Below are 21,216 nucleotides of genomic sequence, written 5' to 3'. Positions count from 1 at the left end.
TGCCCCTCGGGCATTTGTGTAAATTGTGCAACTGAAGTATTTTCCTAAGAGTTTTGTAGTGTGCTTAGCTCCCTGACTCATAAAGAGCCAGGGTAGTCTTGTTATAAATAAATATCCTTTTATTTTCATAACAACTTGTGTGGTGTCCTTTCACTTGGTGTTCAAGGGGTATATGTGATGGTAAACAGCTGGCTTAACACGCCCTCTAGAGTTTAGCCTAAGACTGCTCGTATCCACGCTACTAGGATAGCTGGTCTATAAGGTTGACTTACAACCAATCATCAATAAGGGTCGTTTGGAATGATACACAGTGATCACTAGAATAGTGAGCACTACATATCAGGCCAACTTCTCACAAAAACCAATAGTAGAAGGAGGCAGACAGCCTCCAAGTAAAGTTGTGTATTTATGTTCTCTCCAGGTCTGGCAAATACTGCCAGCAAGTGTACTCATAAAGTGACCTTTAAAACCATTTTACATGTGACAAATTAAATATGCCAAATCTGCATTAAAGTGTAGCATTTCTCACAACGTTTCTGATGGATTTCTTGCAAAGTTATCTTTTAGCCACGAGGTCTGACCAGTGCACTGTTAGGGGTGATGGGGGCGAGGTGGCGGAGGTGGGCAATTGGGAGGGGGGGACAGAGTTGGGCACTACACGGGAGATTGGGGAGATGAGATAAGGGCAAGTGACAAAAAAATGTGTAATGAAACTGGTGCTCATGTAAAGCGTCGAGATCCCTTTGAATAAAGTAAAAGAGGAGGGGGAAATTAATACAGAGCAGGAAGAGGTCTCGGAGTGGTGGTGGGGGCGGGCAAGTGGGAGGGGTGAGAGACTGTTGGTACGGCACAGGAGATCCGGGAAATGGGGGAGATGAGCCATCCGCAAGATGACAAAACAAGGAATGCGCGTCAGAGAGGGGGAGCAGGAGGTGAGCCCGGGAGTGGTGCGTGCGTGCGCGCGCAGTCTACTCATTTTCAAGCACTGCACTCGTGCTTGTGGCCTGCCCCTGCTTGTTCCCGCAAGGTGGATGCTGCCGCAAGCACGAGTGTGTGCTTGAAAATGAGCAGAGCGACGGCTAAAGGCCCTCCTATGCAACGCTTGCACGGTGCGTAGGCGAGACCTAACAAACACAAAATTATCTACTTATCTATGACACTTGAACAGCATTATAGTGCCATGTATGGCCGTGAAATGAGGTCAAGCCAAATTCCATTTAAGCTTGATATTTTATGCGCGTTAGTAAGCCTACTGTAGGCAGCCATATTGCTGCTGGCTCATGTTGCTGGACAAACAAACAAAATAATCACAGCTGCAGTGAGGGGAAGCACTTTTTCTGTGGAAGCGCACAAGTTCTTCCCAATCAAAACGTACTCCTGGCCACCAAAATGTGGGCGAGGCCAAAGCCCTTTTAGTAGTACTCCTAATAGCTTTTTCAGGTTGATCACATAATGTACTTTGATATTATTCTTAGGGTACCAGGAGAACGTAGAAGAACAAACCATGACAAGCATGGGTGGTAAAACAAGCCATATTCCATGCATTTTATACAGCACATGATATCTGTACTCGCAAAGATATTGCAACGGTTATGGAGAGATGTATAGAACTGATATTATAAAAGTCGAGGAAAACAAATGTTGTCAGAGTGGCATGATTTAGATTGCGTTTTCACCGTGAAAGCTTTTTTTGACTTAAAAAGCATGAATAAAGCATTTTCAGTTAGCTGAGGTCGGTTTCCCTTTTGGAAATTTAGTAAAGTTGAACTCGCCTTACTCTTTACATTAAGTAAATCACCTTTTCATGTATGTGTACATTTTATCAGGGGCAGCTTTACATGTCTATTTGTTTTGTGAACCAACATCTGAAGTGAGCATCTTCAGCGGGTCCGCATGTCCAATCAATGTGTTGTCATACATCTGTTCAAATGAGAGGGGTTGCATTCTCGTTGATCTCGCTCGGTATTAGAAGGTGGTTTATTAATTTGAAAATAAGCACACTGGTTAGGTCTCAACACAAGTCTCCGAAAAGCTCTGCTTAACCCCGATAGCTAGACAGCAGTCAGTTTCTGAGAGAAATGTGTGCTTAAGCAGTACCAACTATTTTGAATTAAAGAACACAACAAAATAAAAATCCCAAACCAACGTAGGAAAAGAGCAAAAACGTAATAAGCAATAGGACACCAAGATCATTAAACTTGGGGAAGGGGGAACCTCAGATATGAATTTTCATAACGAATTAATGCAAAAAGAGCCTAGAAAAAAGTAAAGCGTCATTGAAAAAAATAGTGTACGACTGATCTGGCCAAGACAGGAGTACAGGCCGACAAAGATGGAGAAGAGGTCAAATACACCAAGCGGGTTCATCGTGGACTAAATTCTTACTTTTAGACTTAGGGACTGATTTAGATCTCGGCGGACGGGTTACTCTGTCACAACGGAGACGGATAGCTTGTCCGCCGAAATATAAACCCCATTATATCCCATGGGATTTATGTTTCGGTGGAGGGGATATCCGTCTCCATTATGACGGAGTAACCCATCCGCCGAGATCTAAATCAGGCCTCAGTCTCCAAAAAGGGAGTCAAAATTCTTAAGCTGGGCAAAGTTCCAAGGATCACAATCCAGTGTACTAAAACATAGAAAATACTACAATTGCAAGCCTTCTGTGACAAAATCTCCATAGAATTGATCTCAAACATTAAAAAGATAGAAAATAACCTTAAGGAGAACACAGCTAATTGTCCCTTGACAGATGTTTCAACCACCATAAAGAGGGACAAAAGCAGTCTGCCACCACTCAAGAACCGCTCAGTAAAGAATTTTATGATATTATCACAAGCAAAGCATTAGGATCACCTTCAGATCTGCCACCTCAAAAAACCATTAAAGATATTCTTCACACAACAAGCGCAGTGGAGGAAGTTTACTCAACAAGTCCTTGGAACTAGGGGCCAGATGCACGACGGTTATTGGATGCGCAAACGGGTTTGCAAACCCGTTTGCGTATGCAAAACCCAATAAGGGTATGTACCATACTAAAATAGCGAGTCGCAATTTATTTGCAACTTGCTATTTTGGAATTGCAACTCTCTATTATGAAGGGGCGTTCCCTTCCTAATAGTGAGCGCGACCCCATGTACAAATGTTTTGCGACCGCAATTATGGTTGCAAAACACTCGCAAATTACCACCCTCGAAAACGTTTCATTTTTTTTTTTATAAATGCATCCCATTTTCCTTACAGGCTGCATTAAAATAAAAAAAAAGCTTTATTTCAAAGTAGTCCCAGAAATGGTGGTCTGCTGAGCCCAGCAGGCCACCATACCTGGGAGGGCCTGCCATTCCCAATGGGGTCGCAAATTGCGAGAGGGTCATTATTATTCATGAGCCTCTCAATTTGCGACCCCATTGGGAATCGTAACAGTGTGTTACACACTGTTGTACATCCAAAATAGTGCCTCGCAAATTGTGAGTCGCAAAAGACTCGCAATCTGCGAGGCGCTATTTTGGGCGTTGTACATCTGGCCCTAGGTTCTTGGCCACCCAAGTTGAAAACTTCCTAGACTAGACAACTCCTCAAAAAGTAAAACCTTAACCCAAACCATCCAGCAGACTAGAGGCCGATACCCAATAGCCCGTTCCTAGTTAAAATATTTGAAAGAGCAGTTTTTACTCAACTTTCAACGTTTATGGAAAAAATGTACTTGATGTCAGACCAACAATCCAGATTCACACCAGAGAGAGGTATAAAGTCAACCCTTGTATCCATCTAACATGACCTAAAGCTCACTGTGGACAAGAACGCAGTGCCCACCCTATTACTTCTGGACTCACCAGCAGCATTTCACACAGTCCATCATGCTGCTAAAAGATTGCACCTTTTCAGAAAATGTTCTGCATTGCTTCGTACCTCACAAAGTTTGATATATCTACCAAGTTGCACATCGGCCCCTCACACTCAACACTGTGACATCCTCGGGCGAGGGGCATCATATCTCCATTATTCAGACCCCAAGTATATCACAATTGTGACCAAAATAGCAGCAAAAAATGTGTTTTAAAAAGAAGAAAAATGCGTTTGTTCCTCCTTTTCCTGGTTCAGCACTGTCATGGAGCCAAAAAAATGAAAGATGAGCATTAAGGTCAGCTAGCAGCAGAGATGTTAAGTTCTTATATATGAGATGATTATAACAAACTCCTTCCCAGCACATTACCCACAATCTCTCCCTGCAACCCGTGCCTTCTCAGGATTAAAAACTTTATATTACAAATCTCAAACTTGACAACCCAGTGCTGTAACCAGGTTAGTGAACTATTATCATAAGACATACCATAAAAGGACCTGCAGAGCTGTTCAAAGTTATACTATAAAGCGCTGCATCCCATAACACGATAAATGCACCCCGGTCATGCAAATGTTCCTGTTAGGACAATTCTTTGTCCCCCATTGCCTTTGACCCTCAATATTTGCGGCAATGGGTCTTGCATGTTCAGTAGTCAAGGTCAACTGCAGAGGTTGAATAAAAAATTAGCTAGCATTCGCGCCAAGAATTTTCAATTCTATTAAGGACACGGAGGCGAGGATTATGCTTCTCTTTCTATTTATTGCTACTCACAGAAGCCAGTGAAAACTTGTATTGTATAAACAGAAAACTAAATTTTCCATGATGCATATATTACATCACATCCTGCAATGCCCCATAAGAGCCCGGCTTGTAATAAAACTGTTTGAATGTTGACTCAGAAGACCAATCTGCAGAACGCATGATATCTTGAACAGTAGAACCCAACATGAATGTTTTAGAGGCCATAGCGCCTCGAACCGAATGTACACCAAAGACTTGAGTATTAATACCTGCTTCCTGCATAACATTTTTTAACCATCTGGCTATAGTAGCCGCAGTGACAGGTTTGTAAGGTTTCTGCAAGGCAATCAACAATTGCACCACGCCATCAGGCCGAATAGACCTGGTACATTCTTCGTAGGCCTTAAGACATTGAACCACACAAAGCTTAGCATTATCAGGAAAGGCATGATATTCTACGCTGCGTGACATAGTTTTAGTCCTAGACGTGATGTTAAAAGAAACTCCTTCAGAAGTAAATACTCTACCTGTAATATCTAGAGGCTTGACGTCTGAAGAACGTCTACAGGCCGCCAGGCATAACAGCATGGCCAGTTTGGATGATAGTTTTTCCTTGTCAGGATATTGTTACTGGGCCATTGATTAAATAAGGAAAGAACTAACGAGACATCCCACAAGGAAGAATATTTCGGCCTGGGTGGATTAGCTACTCTAATACCTTTTAAGAGTTTACATACTAGAGGATGTATCCCAACGGGTTTGCCCTCAACTTGAGCGTGGCCTGCCGATATGGCCGAACAGAAATTGTTAACAGAACGGTATGCCAATCCCTCAGAAGCTTTTTCGGTAAGGAAATTTACAACAAAGGGTAAGTCTGCCCCCACGGGATCCACGTGTTGTTCCACGCACCAATGAACCCAACACCTCCAGGCTGAAGAATACCGTTTCCTGGTAGAGGGGGGCCCACGCTTGGCTGATAAATCCTGCAGCTTGTTCCGAAACCCCTGGCATTTGCCAACGTTGCCGGAAAGTCTCCAGGCCATCAGGGACAACTGCCCCGATACTACCATCGGGTGCATCTCCCCATGAGGGCCCTCGAGCATCGTTGGGGACCGTGGGATCCTCCTGGGGAAGTCGCAACTCGCCTCCAGCAGTATTGGGAACCAAGGCTGAGACTTCCACAAGGGAGTCACCAAAATCACTTCCACCTTCTGGCGCATCACCTGTGTGAACACGCGGGGAATGAGAATGAAGGGTGGAAACGCATAATTCAAACTCGGGGTCCAATCCTGTGAAAAAGCATCCGTCGCCAGAGCTAATGGATCCGGCCTCCAGCTGAAAAATGTTGTCATTTGGCGATTCAGTCTGGAGGCAAACAGGTCGATCTCGCAAAAACCCCAGATCTCCTGCAACCACTGAACCATCTGTGGTTGGAGCTGCCAGTCGCTGTAGTCTTTGAGATGGCGTGAGTTCCAATCCGCCACGACATTCGACTGACCCGGAATGTACTCATCTATGACCGAAATCTGATGACTCGGGCAATAGTGCCAAAAGTCCTTCGCTATCTCCACCAAAATTGAGGACCTCGTGCCTCCCAGTTTGTTGATGTATTGAACCGCCGAGATGTTGTCCATCCGCAGAAGGATGCAACACGAGACATGTTTGGGTGATAGTGTCCTGATCGCAAACGACCCTGCAAGAAGTTCTAGGCAATTGATGTGGAGGTGTAGCTCGTCGAGGGACCAACGTCCCCCTGTGGAAATATTTCCGCAGCGCGCTCCCCAGCCCCAACGACTGGCGTCGGATTCTATGACAACCTCTGGTAGTGAGCCGAAAATGGCTCTGCCGTTCCACGCCTCTACATGGGCAAGCCACCACTGAATCTCCTCCCGTACCTCTTGTGAAAGAGGAACTAAGTCAGTGTAAGAAAGACCCTTCTGCAAGTGTTGAATCTTGAGCCTCTGAAGGGCCCTGTAATGTAGGGGTCCCGGAAATATTGCTTGAATGGATGACGCTAGAAAGCCTACTATCCGGGCAATCAGCCTGAGTGAGACCATGCGTTTGGATAGCAGGGAGCACAGCTCCTTCTTGATGTCTCGAAGTTTGGAACGTGGAAGACTGAGTTGAGCCGTCTCAGAATTGATGACGAACCCCAGAAAATCTATCGTTTGTGTAGGGCACAGAACCGACTGGGGTTCGTTGATCACGAACCCCAGGTTCTGTAAGATACGAATGGTCATGCGCAACTGCTGAGCTGCCAACGTTGGAGACTGCGCCATGATGAGAATGTCGTCTAGATAGACAATCATGCGAACCCCCTGTTCCCTGAGATAAGCTATCACCGGCTTCAGAACCTTGGTGAAACACCACGGTGCAGAGGAAAGACCAAATATTCGTACCACCGGTTCCGCCATTGAAATTGAATAAATCGGCGGTGCGGACGAAATATGGGGACGGACAAGTAAGCGTCCTTCAGGTCCAGCCGGACCAACCAATCCCCTTGTTTCAAGAGGTCCGTCAACAGATGGATGCCCTCCATCTTGAAGTGCTTGTAAGTCATGTAATGGTTGAAGTCTTTTAAATTGAGAACCAACCTGTAACCTCCGCCTTTCTTCTGCACCAGAAAAATATTGCTGCAGAAACCGCAAGGGCCCTCGTCACAAGGCGCTATCGCGCGTTTCTGCAGCAATCCTTCGATTTCGGAATCTATAAAATCGCACTCTAGTCGGGAAAAAGAAAGCTGTCTGGGCCGATGGACCGGAGAGGGAGTCTGGAAAAAATCTAGATGGAAACCCTGAACCGTTTGTAAAACCCAGGCATCCTGCGATAGTTGAACCCAATTGTGATAGAAATATTGAGTACGTCCCCCCAATGGTAGAAGGAATAGATCCGGGGCACTCACCTGTAGATTTGGTGTTCTGGAAACCTCCCCAATAGGATCCTCTATTAAAGCGTTGCTTGTTGAAGCGTTGCCTGGTGGGGTAGAAGGTACCTCCGCGGGTAGTGTCTCACTCTCCCCTGCCGCGACCGAAGTCTCCTCGCTGAGGACCTTGTGAATACTGACAGCCAAACGAGCGTCCCCGGCCTCGTCCGGCCCTGTTGAAAACCCCGGCCTGAAAGACTCGTTTTATTCCTGACTGCGCCTTATCCGAGGTCGTGAACGTGCCTACGTATTTGGCCACATCCTTGACAAAATGGTCCCCAAAAAGGTTTCCGCCCGCCAAGGGTCCAGGCTCTGCCCCTGCCAACTCAGTTAGATTAGAGTCCATGCGCATGAGTATGGATTTGCGCCGTTCCGTGGAAATTGCGCAGTTGGCATTACCTAAAAGGCATATGGCTCTCTGGGTCTATCCCGCCAACACATGGGAATCTATGGTGGTCCCCAATTCTTGTGCCTCCAAAGCACCTCAAAATCTTGGCCAGAGGGCCGACAACATCTAAAAGCTTATCCTGGCACCCTCGCCAGGCGCGATCTATACCTTTCTTTGGGTCCATTGCAAACTTTTTTTAGAAAAGTCAGAAGGCTGGAATCTATTTCAGGGGTTTCAGCCACTTTGTCAGAGATGTCTGGTCGGGGGCATTCAGAGCGAAGTCTGTTGCGCACCTCCTTGTCAAAACTTTTGCGGAGATTTTCATGCAAGTACGCCGCCACCTCGGGGGCAGGCAGCCAATCCGATGACCTGGGATGGACAATGTCAGCGGGGTTGAACGTAAAAGGAGTAGGGGTTGTCTGTGGGACTTCCACATTCTTGGCCTTCCTCGATCTCTTCTTAGGAGGGAAATCATCTGGGGTATCAGAGTCGGTCGTACCGGGATCTGTATCGGTATCTTGGGCCGTATCCTTCACCGCATCAGGGCGAGGAAGTGAAGAATAAGAGGCAGAATGGGGCCAAGGCTTAGGCTGCGAGCCTTCTGAGGGAACACCTGCCGGGGCAGTGAAGCCATGATGCTTCGCAAACTTCTCGAGTTGCTTGGTTATAGGTTTCAATGCAGTAGCTGAGATGCGAACAATTAGCGCTCCCAGCGGGAGTGTCACAGCGCCCCGAGGGCACGCACAAGATACGCGAAGCAAAGCGTATGCTTACAGTAGTTAAAGAAATGAATTAGCATATGCTGTAGCGTGAAAAGTAACACATCATGCAATCAACATAAATCCTAGAGTACTTAACTTTCTGCGTGAGCAGCCAAGAAAGAGGACAGGTTCCGGTGTTTGTGGCTCTTATGGGGCATTGCAGGATGTGATGTAATATATGCATCATGGGAAATGTAGTTTTCTGTTTATACAATACAAGTTTTCATTGGCTGCTGTGAGTAGCAATAAATAGAAAGAGAAGCATAATACGAAGCCTCCGGTCCTGTAATAGAATTACTCCCAACAGTCTGGTTGCAATATTGGCTCACGCACAAAGACCCCTGACTGGTTTGATGGTTTCAATGGATGTTGCTCATTGTTGACTTTACAGGCTTGGTTATAGGTAACACCAGCAGTCTCCACACCCGGGCTCTGCCTTGTGGCTGCAATGGCTTGTAAGATGCCCACGTCCTGACCTGATCATTGATTTGCAGCTTGCCTTCCTCCCACAAGGACTATCTTTCAGACTTTAGTCATCTGTCCATGAGGGTGGCTCTCCAGACACCAGTCTTAGTAATAATACAGTTCGGCCTTTCCTAAAGGGTCAAAACATCGACATACCATAACAAATTGACTGTTATGCTAATGAGCCACCCAGTCTGGAGGAAATGACTACTGTCATTCCTTCACCTATACTTGTTCATAGGTAGCAACACTTTTGTGGACTTCTACATCCTTCATTTCCTTTATATAAGTGTGATACACCATGAGCACTGCACCATTTTCACCTTTTTCCATGTATCTCAGAGCAGCCTATTTCAGAAATGTTTTACAGAATTATTTTGATATGTGTGCATACATGCTGCTGATATTGATTTGTGTTAAAAAAAAAAAAATCTCAGTAAAGACTTATAAGCTGTTTTCCAGGTTTGTTGTGTTGATCTGGTTGAATTGTTATTAGATGTTTTTTACACAAGACTTTCATGACTGTAGAGAACAATATTTCTTGTTCCTACATACTGCAAGTCCCCGCAGAAACCAGTTTCTAGTGCTCATGCACTGCCCCTCATTCCTAGGGTTATTGGGCCAGCCCCTCCGTTCAGACACAACATTGTAGGCTTACAAGGCACACATACATCAGAGGTGACTACATAATATAAAAAATGGGTTTTCTTGTACAGTGAAAGCACTTTTCCCTTTCATGAGTCACCACATTTTTTTTAAACTGCAATCTAGTCAAAGCACAGCAGTACCCCTTGCAGCCATATATTTTTGGCATATATGATGGTGATGTAAATACACCCTGCAACCCACATATGATATTTTTAACTTCCTCGTCATGGATTCATTTTCTGCAACATTTACTATGGCCTTACAGGAAAGTTAAATAGACCAATTGTGTGAAACCAATTTTACCAATATCATTTTAGGATTAGAGTACACACACTCTGGCAGTGAATAGCCGTGTCACTGAGCCCTGATAATAGCAAAAATAGGGTTCAGAAAAAGTGAAATAATCAGTGATGCCCATGTAGAAAATGTGTAATGCTATTTATAAAGTGCACAAATACCAAAAGGTGCCTTGGTCCTGCCTAGAATAAACAAGAATTGACATAGCCAAAAGGTCTCACTTTTGGGACCTTATAAGTATTTAGTTATGCTGCACAATATCTTTGGTGCAACAACATCAACTGTTGCATGGCTAAACACTTATACAGTGCCAAAGGCGAGACCTATTGGCTATGCCAATGCTTGTTCCCCTTTAATCCTGGTCACATGCATTAATGTCTATTTATTTTTTCTTCTGCTTATCAACTGAAGTACAGACGCAGCACACTTACATTATGAGTACAAGTGACAAGCACCGTCTCCACGTGATTTATTTGCAGTTCTCTGGCGAGGAAGGGTGTTACATCCTAAATCTAACAGGGAGCAGGAAAACGCCAGACGTGCTGAGACGTGACGCAATGACGCATATTTCTCAGTTTGCGTCACAAGGTGCCATCCAGTCACAGGCAATGTGCCCTCTCCTCACACCTACCTCATTCCCTTATTGGTAGTCTGTAAACTGCCTGCGTGTCTCGTGACAGTAAGTAGCTCTTCTGTTGTCTCCATGCTTATGTGAGGCTCTGGGTGGGGTAAGAGAGCTGGCATGGTTGGGCGGGGTCACTTACCACCCTTCCTTTAGCTAAGGTAGTGGCAAAGGTGGGTGATGTGCTGTGGTTCACTGCACCCTCTTGTGTAGCCAAGAATGCTCTGCCTTGTGTAGGTAGAATACCTTTAGTAAAAAACTTAGGATTAGGCGGGGTGGGTACATGTTCCAGATTGGTTAAGAGCAACAATCTATTGGCCACATGGGTAACACTATGTAAAAGTGCATTATGCCTGTGGAAATTGGTTCCTCTGCACCAGACGTGCCCACGGCAGTATTTGCAGGTTAACCACTGAGTATATAAGTAAGATTCAGCTACATTTACTGTGTGTGAATCTATGTTACATGGATATGTGGAGGTGTCAAGTCCAGTGCTGGTTACATGCCGGTTTTTGTAAGATATCCGTGTAAAACACATTTATGTGTAGTGATTTTAATGGAGCTTATTTATATGGTGGTTAGCCTGATATCCTGACAGGACCCCTGCCTACAGTGAGATTGTTTGGTGGAGACTGCTACTCCGCTCCGAGTCCCCTTACAGAACAGAGGTCTCCGGTTTTCCAGGTTAGTAGCCGGTCCAGTCCAGCTGTTTTTTCCTTTGTATTCTAGAAGTTGTAGTCCCGTTTAAGCCCTTCTAAAATCAAAACTACAAGTTCCAGAAAACACGGCGAAAACGCATTGATTGGATGAGCTACTCAGTCATGGACAGGAAAAACTGAGAGCCGGAATAGATTGCTGTTTTGGAAACGTCAGTGTCTCTGATGCACACAAGCTTGTCAACAGTACACACCTTTGTGAGGTGCGCGAGTTCTCTAGAAGTGTCTGACTCCTGAGCTTCGAAGCCTCCAAGTGCTTGCCGCTGCTTCAAGGAGTGGTTCATTCACTGGAACGCCTACGCGTTTGGGCCTACACAAAAATAATCTGCCTGCTCTTCCGAGATACACACCGGTACTTTCAAAGTGTGAACGCTGAAATGAGTGCGAAGCCCGGGAGTGGGAGCGCGAGAAGGAGCGAGCGGTATTTTATATCTTATTGCGAGACAAATTGAAACTGTGGCGACTTCCGTTCCTTCAGAGCCAGACTCCATAACAAGCACGGCCTTAATCGCTCTGAAAGGGAAAAAAAAAAGCCAGGTCCACCGCGAGCGCCATCTGTTTCCAATTAACGCGAACGCGAGACACAGGCGCGATCATTGGAAACAGATGGCGCTGATGCTCGCTCTCGCAAGCCCTAGGCCGTGGGCGGATGCAAAGGTGGGACATGCACCCACCTTTGCCCAACTGCGTGCTGTCTTTCTTAGAAAGACGCACGCAAAGGCCAATAGCGTGTAAGCAACAAAAAAAACCACACGCACGTGTGGTCCGAGTTGGAAGTCTTTACAATAAGCCTTGCAACGCACGCGCGCTGGCTCAGGTGAGACCTAAAAAACGAGAATGTATAATGAGAAACAGCTTATTTAGGAAGCACCCAGGTCTTCAGAGCCTTGCAAAACCCAGGAGTGTCTGACACCCTTAAATAAAAGGCAATGAATTCCATGACTTGGCTGCTACTGCCAAAAAAATGCTTGATTACCCATACAAGTTTGGTGAATCCTAAGAACCACCAGAAGGCAGGCGTCAGCTGAATTAAGGCAATGGGGAGGAAGATAGTCCTGAAATGTATCTTGAAGATATGGGGTACCTTTACAATGAATACCACACACAGTCTTGAATTCGATCTGTTTAGATATAGGGAAACAATAAAGGGGCATATGCATCAACATTAGCATTTGCGATTCCTTATTAGCGAAAAATAAGGATTCGCTAATAAGGAATAGCAAAAGGCTATGCATGTAGGAATCGCTATTCAAATAGCGATTCCATAACTTTCCTTAATTGCTACTAGCAAATAGCGAGTAGCAATTAAGGAATGCCGTCCCAATCATTCCTATGGGCCTCCAGGCCCATAGGAATGAATCGGAGATTGCATGAGCAAATAGCGAGTACCAGTAGGTTCTCGCTAATTGCTCATGCAATTTCAAGGGTGCAAGGGTGTCAAAATGACACCCTGTTGCACCCCTGAAAATGATATGTGCACATATGTTGCACACACACATGCTCTAAGGGCATGTGTGTGCGCAACATGAAACTTTGAAAAATGCACAAAAGTGAATTTTTCAAAGTTTTTGTAAATTACCATGCAGTTCATCTTCATGGTAATTTTCTCCCCCTAAATCGCTAATTTTTTAACTTTGATGCATTGCATTTAAGGAATCTCACTTTGGGATTCCTTAAATGCAATCGCTATTTAAGGAATCGGTATTTAAGCAATCCCTATTTAAGGAATCGGTATTTAAGGAATCGGTATTTAAGGAATCCCTATTTAAAGAATCGCTATTTAAGGAATCCCTATTTAAAGAATCGCTATTTAAGGATTCCTTAAATAGCGATTTCTGCTTTTGGGTTGATGCATTGGGATTGGGTATTTTTAACTTAATACCGGGAGCTATTAGCGAATCGGTATTTTACCGACTGGATTTTGGGTTGATGCATGAGGCTGAAAGTGTTTTTAATGCTTGGGAAAGCCAAGGGTCACTTGGATACATCCAGAGCCAAGCGAGCTGCAGCATTCTGAATCCGCTAAAGATGATGCATTAAAGTAACACAGGAAACCAAAAGTAAATAGCTGCAATAGTAGAGCAGACTCAAAATGGTGGCTCTCACTACTACTGGTTTAATTTGCACTTGTAGAAAGAGCAGACCATTCAGCAAAAAGGGAACACGAGGATTGAGGATTTCCTTCACATCGCTACACATGGTAACAGTTTCATGTTGAAAGTATAGGGGGATTAGCTTTTTATTGGCCTCGTCATAGCTCCCTGATGAGGTACCAGAAACTTGTTGCATCATCTTCAACAGAACTGTGCTTTTCATACAAGCCAATTAACTGTTTGTCCTCTGTGACCTGGCTACAGGATCGCCAGGCAAGACCATCAGCATAAGTCCGGAGGTAGAGCAGCTATCACATTCAAAGATACCATTAGCTGCACCACATACATGGAACCCCCCCCCCCCCCAGCTACATGGAATGCTTCATGTTCAAGATACGCATCACAGGGGAGGGGAACATGGCGGCCGGATAGGAACGCCGGTCGAGAGCTCCCGACGGCTATGGGCAGAGTTTAAGCATGAAATAAGGTTCAGCCTATAATAAAAAAAAATTAAATCTACCTTTGAAAGTTTCCGGATGTCGTCCGGGCTCGTGGCATGTTCCTCGCCACTCCGGTAAACGAGCTTTTGCCCTCCTGACTCGCTCAGCGGTACAGCGCGGTTTGAAGGGCGGCGCGCAGGGCAATTACGGTCTCCATCTCCTGTGCCTTGCCTCCCTGCTGGCGCGGCGCTGCTGGAGGATCGGAGCCCCACAACGAGTCCAAAGAATCCACTGAGCTCAGTGTGGGCTAAGGCAGGTGTGGTCCTACGGGAGAGCAAGAAGGCGGCAGCAGGAGTTTCCTTTCGAGCAAAGGTTACTCTCAGCCCCAACAGCAAGAGCACCGACGGAGGGGAGAGAAGCACTGTAGCTACGGCAGGCTATACTAAGGCAGCCAGGGCTGGTACCTCCATCAAGAAGGGACGGAATCGAACCCCGAGAGGAGCAGCGCAGACCAACAGAGTAAACAAAGTAAGTGAAGTAAATAGGGGGGGCAGTGTGGTACAATCTCAAAATTTGGCTCAGGCCAAGGGCTTGGAGAAGCTTAAAAGTGCTGGTATTCCAAAAGAGGCAGTACATGAGACGTCGACTAGGAGGGGGGTAAGATACTGCTTGAGAAGTAGGAATTTTCCAGATAATTTAACACCAGTACTGTAACACTTCACAGTGAAAAAGGAAAAAATAAAGTTGTGTCCCCACCACAAACCCTGGAGTCTACTATAGTGTCAACCCGGGCCAAAGCTGCGACTAAAAAGGTTAAAATTACTCCCTATTTACGTACATACTTTAAGGTTAAACAAACCCTTCCAAAAGACACACAAGAGTGGAGCCCACAGAAGACGGATAATACAGAACGCACACAAGAAAATAGACAAGAAACTATAATGGCAGAGGATGGATTAACGGCAGGTATCCCGCATAGCGCCAATCGCTTCGAAGGTTTGCCAGACCTAGAACAAGATAAGAATATTGGCAACGGTGTGCACATTTCTCCAGTGATTTTGGGAGAAAATGGAATGGGAGAAGAGTTACCAGGATTGGGTTCAAAATCATTAGATGGAGTTAAAACTGCGGACCATCTAATGGAAACATTGATTACAGAGATGAGGTCGAGTTTTGCTACATCCGAAAAAAATCAACTCAGAATTCAAGGGGTTTGAGAGGCTTGAGAAACTAAGATGAATACAATTATGGAAAGGGTTAGCAGTCGAGGCCACTATAGAAGAGATGGATAAAAGGCTAACTACCAATGAAAAAGATATGAGGGTCCTGCAAGCCAGCGAGAAAGAATTAAGAGGGAATATTGAGTCTTTAGAAAACCAGTCTAGACAGAATAATTTGAGACTCTTGAATATTCCAGAAGGTCAGGAGGGCGACGATATAAATCACCATCATCGCTTTCAGTTTTCATTTCAAACAGAATGTGCAGATGAGGCGGTGCAGAAAAGGTAACACAATCTTTGAAAACACCTATACTAGTAAGATGGAGTGTGTTGGTACAACCATTACTGTCGTTTTCCTTTGCCCTTTAACTGTAAACCTTTTCACTGTGCCAGTTGCATTGCGTAAATTGGAGTCTCGGCCCTTTCCACAACTGTGAAATCAGCAAATCAGCATAAACAGGAAACACGTACATAAGAATCTGTAGCTCTCATATTTACAACAACAGAGTGATTGGAGAGGATAATCCCTTAAAATGTTATAGGGAAGAAAACAACAGTGTTTCTATCTCCAGTGAACGTGGAATATGCATCAAAGACAGAAACATCTCTGTGTGATGAAGCAATACATTCCAGGCTCTTTGGAGCACTCTATAATCTCCAGATGTTCTAAGTCATGTAGGTTGCACAACCTCTCTTATCCTTATGGGGCATCATCAATGGCACAACCATAACCCCCACCAATAACAATGTGGGTCTTTTTGTCAATGAACTGCAACTCTTTTGCAATGAACTTGGACCTGAGACATGATATCAGGCCCACTAAACTCCCAAGTCTTGCAGTCAGAAATTATGAAATGGACCATGTTGCGGCTAGCTGCATACATTATTCCTCATTATCATGCCCCACTGACAAATGAGACAATCTGCCGTAAGACCTGTAGTAAGACTCAACGATCCCAGACAGTTTCAGAGAATGCTTCCATTAGGTCATAAGGCTCACTGTTACAAACAATTTATAAGATAATTTTATATATAGTGTGGAAGTTAAAGGCTTTATGCCGAAATGCGTCAGCCGAAGTTTAATTTTTACATGCGATATTAAATGAATGATTTATAAACATCTTTGGAAGACTTGGTTCCTGTGAAAACTCTGTGTTTGTGTTTAGGTCTTAGTGTCGCTGTTTTGAGCTGTGTTGGAGGAGGCTCATATCTATAGTTAGGGTTACCAGAGATAGGAATTCTTCAGAATTTTGACCCTTAATAACTCTGCGTTCATTTGACGAATCTCCACAAAACTCTCCAGACTTATTCTTCCTTCTACATTTTCAGGTGATGGAAGGTTTTGTAGTGATTGGTCAAGGAGGTGCAAAGAAAAAGGGGGAGGGGGTAAACACAGATTTTGACCCCCAAATGCATTTTACAAAGACTTTTTGAATTGGACCTTGCGGCAAAAGGGCTAAAAGGTTTGTAAGGAAATTTCACAGCAATATACATTGGACGATGTAGATGATCTTTTTACTACTGCAGGTGATGTTATGAAGTGGTTATGAAGTTATAAGGGCTAAAAACTTACAATACTTCTAGAAGTAGCAAGGAAGTCCAAAAAATAAGCTAGTTGGCATGTGGCATGTGGAACGTTTCAGATTTACTACATGAAAAACTGAAAGCCTAATTTATGGGCACATGCTAATGGAAACCAATAACAAAATACTTTAATAGATACATCTTAATCTACATAAGGTTTCTTTGCATGGTCTCTGGCTCACAAAATAAAACATCTTCCTTATGCATTCCTATTCAACAAAATGGAAAAGTGACATAGCAGTGAGCTACACAAACTACTTTATGGAGGACAAGATAATTGGCCACTAGGAAAAAAATAATAATCTCAATTTTTATAACAACGATTGGTTTTCATTCACTGTCGGCTTCATATGTAGCCCAATACTACAAGTAGCAAGAAAGCCCAACTAGACTACACATGTAAAGTTTCAGAGTTATTACATGCACAACTAGAAGACACATTTATGGTTACATGGTTATGTAAAGCGATAAATAAATACAATAGATAAATAGAAAGAAGTCACACAAAAATCTGATTGCCACTCTGTAGTTATAGTTAGGAGTCCCAGAGACTGGAATTCCTCAGCTTTTTGCTCCCCATTAACTTTCCACCTATTTGACTAATCACCACAAACCTTTCCAGACCTATTGCATTTTCTACATTTTGTGATGATGTAATTTGTTTTGTGGTGAATTGTTAAGAAGGAGCAAAAAAATAAAAGGGGGGGGGGGGAGGGGGGATCCCAAAACGAGTTTTATAACCAATGCATTTTCCATAGACTTTTGTATTTGACGTCGTACAAAACTGACTGAGCTGATTTACATGAAATCTGGGAGGATTATACATTATGGTGGGCAGATGATCCTTTTTGGGTACTGCAGCTAAGTATTTTTTAAGTTCTATGGTATTTAAACTTAGTGATATCTGTGACCGTGGTACTTTAGCGGAATTTCGTGAAACTACCACAGTACATGGAGATGATATGTAATTATCTGACTGGATAATGACTGCCTTTACAAAAGTGTAAGGCAGCCATGTTGTTTTAAGGCCACTTTGCCAGTGTTCTGGCTTAGGGCCTGAGATATAGGTATGTATAAGGTTTTATATTTTTCCCTACCTGTTACCACAATTTAAAGTGGTAATTGGTCTAAAAAATAATAAGTGTCAATATTTTTTTTTAAATGTTACAGAGTACCACGGTACTACCTAGGTACTAAAAAACATTTAAAATAAATATCATAAAAAATTGAAAAACACTGATTTACACTATATTTTATGAATATAGTGTAGGACAATGTATTTACAATTTTTAACATATTAAATTCTGTAAAAAAAAATATGTATATGGAGTACCATGTGAATACCTATAAAATACTTCACAAATACCACAAAACTTTTTTTTTTAAAACTCTCCTAAAAAAATACGGTACTTACCAGGTACTAGCACAGTGCTCTGTAAACTTATTAAAAATATGAAAAAAATATATATAAATAAATTTCACTACGTATTACCACTTTAGTAAAGTAAGGCCCTAACCCAGCCAAAATGTAGTAAAAAGAAAATGGCTGCCTTTTCATTTTCTAAAAACAGCCACTGAACAATTATATACTGGCTTTTCATAATCATGTACCAGGGTATACCGCAAAGTTACCACGGTATACTGTGGCCCATAATATAACTAATGCCTCGCTGTATTATATTGTAATTGCATTTATATAGCGCTTACTACCCCTGACGAGGCGTCAAAGCGCTTTTTTGGCGAGTAGCACGCTACTCCGGTACCCATAAAGGATTAGTGTTGAATTAGTATAGTGAAATATGAAAGTAATTAAAGTGGTGGATAGGTTAGTCAGTTATTTGAATTCGGAAGGATAGCGGGAGGATAGAAGAAGAAAAAAGGTTTGTATTTATATAGCGCGTGTTACCCCTGATGGGGTCTTGAAGCGCCTTTTTTTTGTTTGTTTTTTGGGCAGTAGCGCGCTGCTACTCCGGAAACCCATAAAGGATTAGTGGTGAATTAGTATGGTGAAATATGCAAGTAATTTGAGTGATGGATATTTGTCAGTTATTTGGAGTGAGAAGGATAGCGGAGGGATAGAAAGAAGGGGGAGAAAGGTTTGCATTCATATAGCGCTTGTTACCCCTGAAGGGGTGTTAAAGCGCTTTTCTGGCAAGTAGCAAGCTACTCCGGAACCCATAAAAGGATTAGTGTTGAAAATTAGTATAGTGAAATACGAAGTAATTTGAGTGGTGGATATGTTATTCAGTTATTTGGATAGAGAAGGGTAGAGGCAGGATAGAAGAGGGAAAGAGGCTTGTATTTATATAGCGCTTGCTACCCCTGGTGGGGTTTGAAGTGCTTTTTTTGGTGAGTAGCACGTTATTCTGGAACCCATAAGGATTAGTGTTGACTTAGTATAGTGAAATATGAAAGTAATTTGAGTGGTGGATATGTTAGTCAGTTATTTGGATTGAGAAGGGTTGGGGAGGGGTAGAAAAGGTTTGCATTTATATAGCGCTTGTAACCCTGATGGGTTGTTGAAGCGCTTTATTGGCGAGTAGCACGCTACTCTGGAACCCATAAAGGATTAATGTTGAAAATTAGTATATTGAAATATGAAAGTAGTTTGAGTGGTGGATGTGTTATTCAGTTTGATAGAGAAAGGTAGCGGAGGGATAGAAGAGGGGAAAAGGTTTGCATTTACATAATGCTTGCTTACCTCTGATGAGGTGTTGAAGCGCTTTTTTGGCAAGTAGCACGCTACTCTATATTGCGGTACCCTACCATCACACATGGTATCGCATGGACAACGCAATACTTTATTCAGATTTACAAATCAACGCATGGCCACCATGTATTGCCCTGAGGTGATTGGTAAATTTTGAGAAACGCAATGCAACGCAATTCGCTATTTTGCGTTACTCTGCACAACACAATCTACATTGCTGCAAAATTTTACATACATCTGTAATCCACTCCACTGTATGCCACTACACTATAAACCACTCCACTCTATGGTATTCCAGTGTACGCCACTCCTCTATAAGCTATTCCACACTACGGCACTGCACTCTGCGCTATTATACTGTACAGCAACTCCACTGTATGGTACTACACTCTACGCTCTTACACTGTACGCACCTCCACTGTATGCCACTCCTCTATAGGCTATTGCACTCTACGCCATTCCACTGTATGCCACTCCATAGTACGCTATTCCACTGTATGCCACTCCAGAATACTGCATTCCAATCTACACCACTTCAGTCTACGCTATTCCATTGGATGCCACTCCAATGTATGCCACTCTACCCCACTCAACTGTACGTCACTCCACTATACACTACCACACTCCATTCTACTCCATTACACTGTACACAACTCCACTCTATGCTATTATACTGTACACAACTCCACTCCACACTATAACACTATATGCAACTTCACTCTACGCCACTGCACTATATGCTACTCTACTATATGCAGACAAAAAATAACAGTGGAGCCTTCTCTCTGCCAGCACGTAACCCACTATTACTCCCAGATTTTAGTCCCTTTCTTTCTTTTCCAAGGGTGTATGTGCACGCCGAATAGCACCCACCGTCACAATGCTAGTTCGAACAGGAACTCCGACAATTCAAACAAAAGCACAGGTGCACCATACTATATCAATTAGGTAAATTGGGACAACTATATGGTCCGAATCCGGTCAATAAGAAGGAGAGAGTTCCTTGATATCATCTTTTTATTCCATTTTCTTGTTAGAAACACAATACAGCCGACGCGTTTCGTCCTGATACAGGACTTCTTCAGGGCTGTTAAAAACACTTTATATATACATATATAAGAACACTTACAACAAAAGGACACATCAAACATAGAGTGAGAAGAATAATGATTTCTTAAAAATTATTGTCTTCAAGAGGCAATATCATATCTTGATAATCAAAATCCTAACAATTTATATTGTACATCAAATATACAACAGCCTACAGACAGATGACCAATTATATATATATATATATTTTTTTTTTTCCAATTTCAATACACCATATGTTCCAGAAAAATATCTAGACACCATGTTTTTAAGTCACAATTTTTTTGTAAAAATTTCTTATACATTTAATGGGGGCCAATAGTCCCTCTCAGGACTAAAAAGATAAAGCATAATGTTTAATTCTATTTTATTTCATTTATTCCACTAACAGTTACCTACTACTTTCTCTAAGGTGCTTATAATAGCAGAAATTGGAAAAGGTTAGTGTTTAGATACATCACAAATAACAAGAACAAGAAGTTGCTAATACAAAAAATGATGGGGAGAAAGAATAGAAAGACATGTAGAAAAAGAAATATAAAAAAGAAGGGAAACTAAAGGAGATGACAGAAACGCAGGAGTGGAGAATAAATCTAGGTCAAAAGATAGTTATCCCTTTTATGGAGCTCCCTTCAGAGGTCATAGACTACTTTAGGTATAGGAGCACCCAGT

General features: G+C 43.1%; 1 protein-coding gene across 7 annotated transcripts in view; it reads right to left on the bottom strand.

Moving 5' to 3' along the window:
- LOC146806245 (uncharacterized) overlaps positions 1–21,216 on the bottom strand; it is a 381,111-nt gene that overhangs the window by 313,839 nt on the left and 46,056 nt on the right. The window lies entirely within an intron of this gene.

The sequence above is a fragment of the Triturus cristatus genome, chromosome 8 (genome assembly GCF_964204655.1).
Source record: "Triturus cristatus chromosome 8, aTriCri1.1, whole genome shotgun sequence".
NCBI classification, from domain to species: Eukaryota; Metazoa; Chordata; class Amphibia; order Caudata; family Salamandridae; genus Triturus; species Triturus cristatus.
This window is presented reverse-complemented; position numbering and strand designations above follow the sequence as displayed.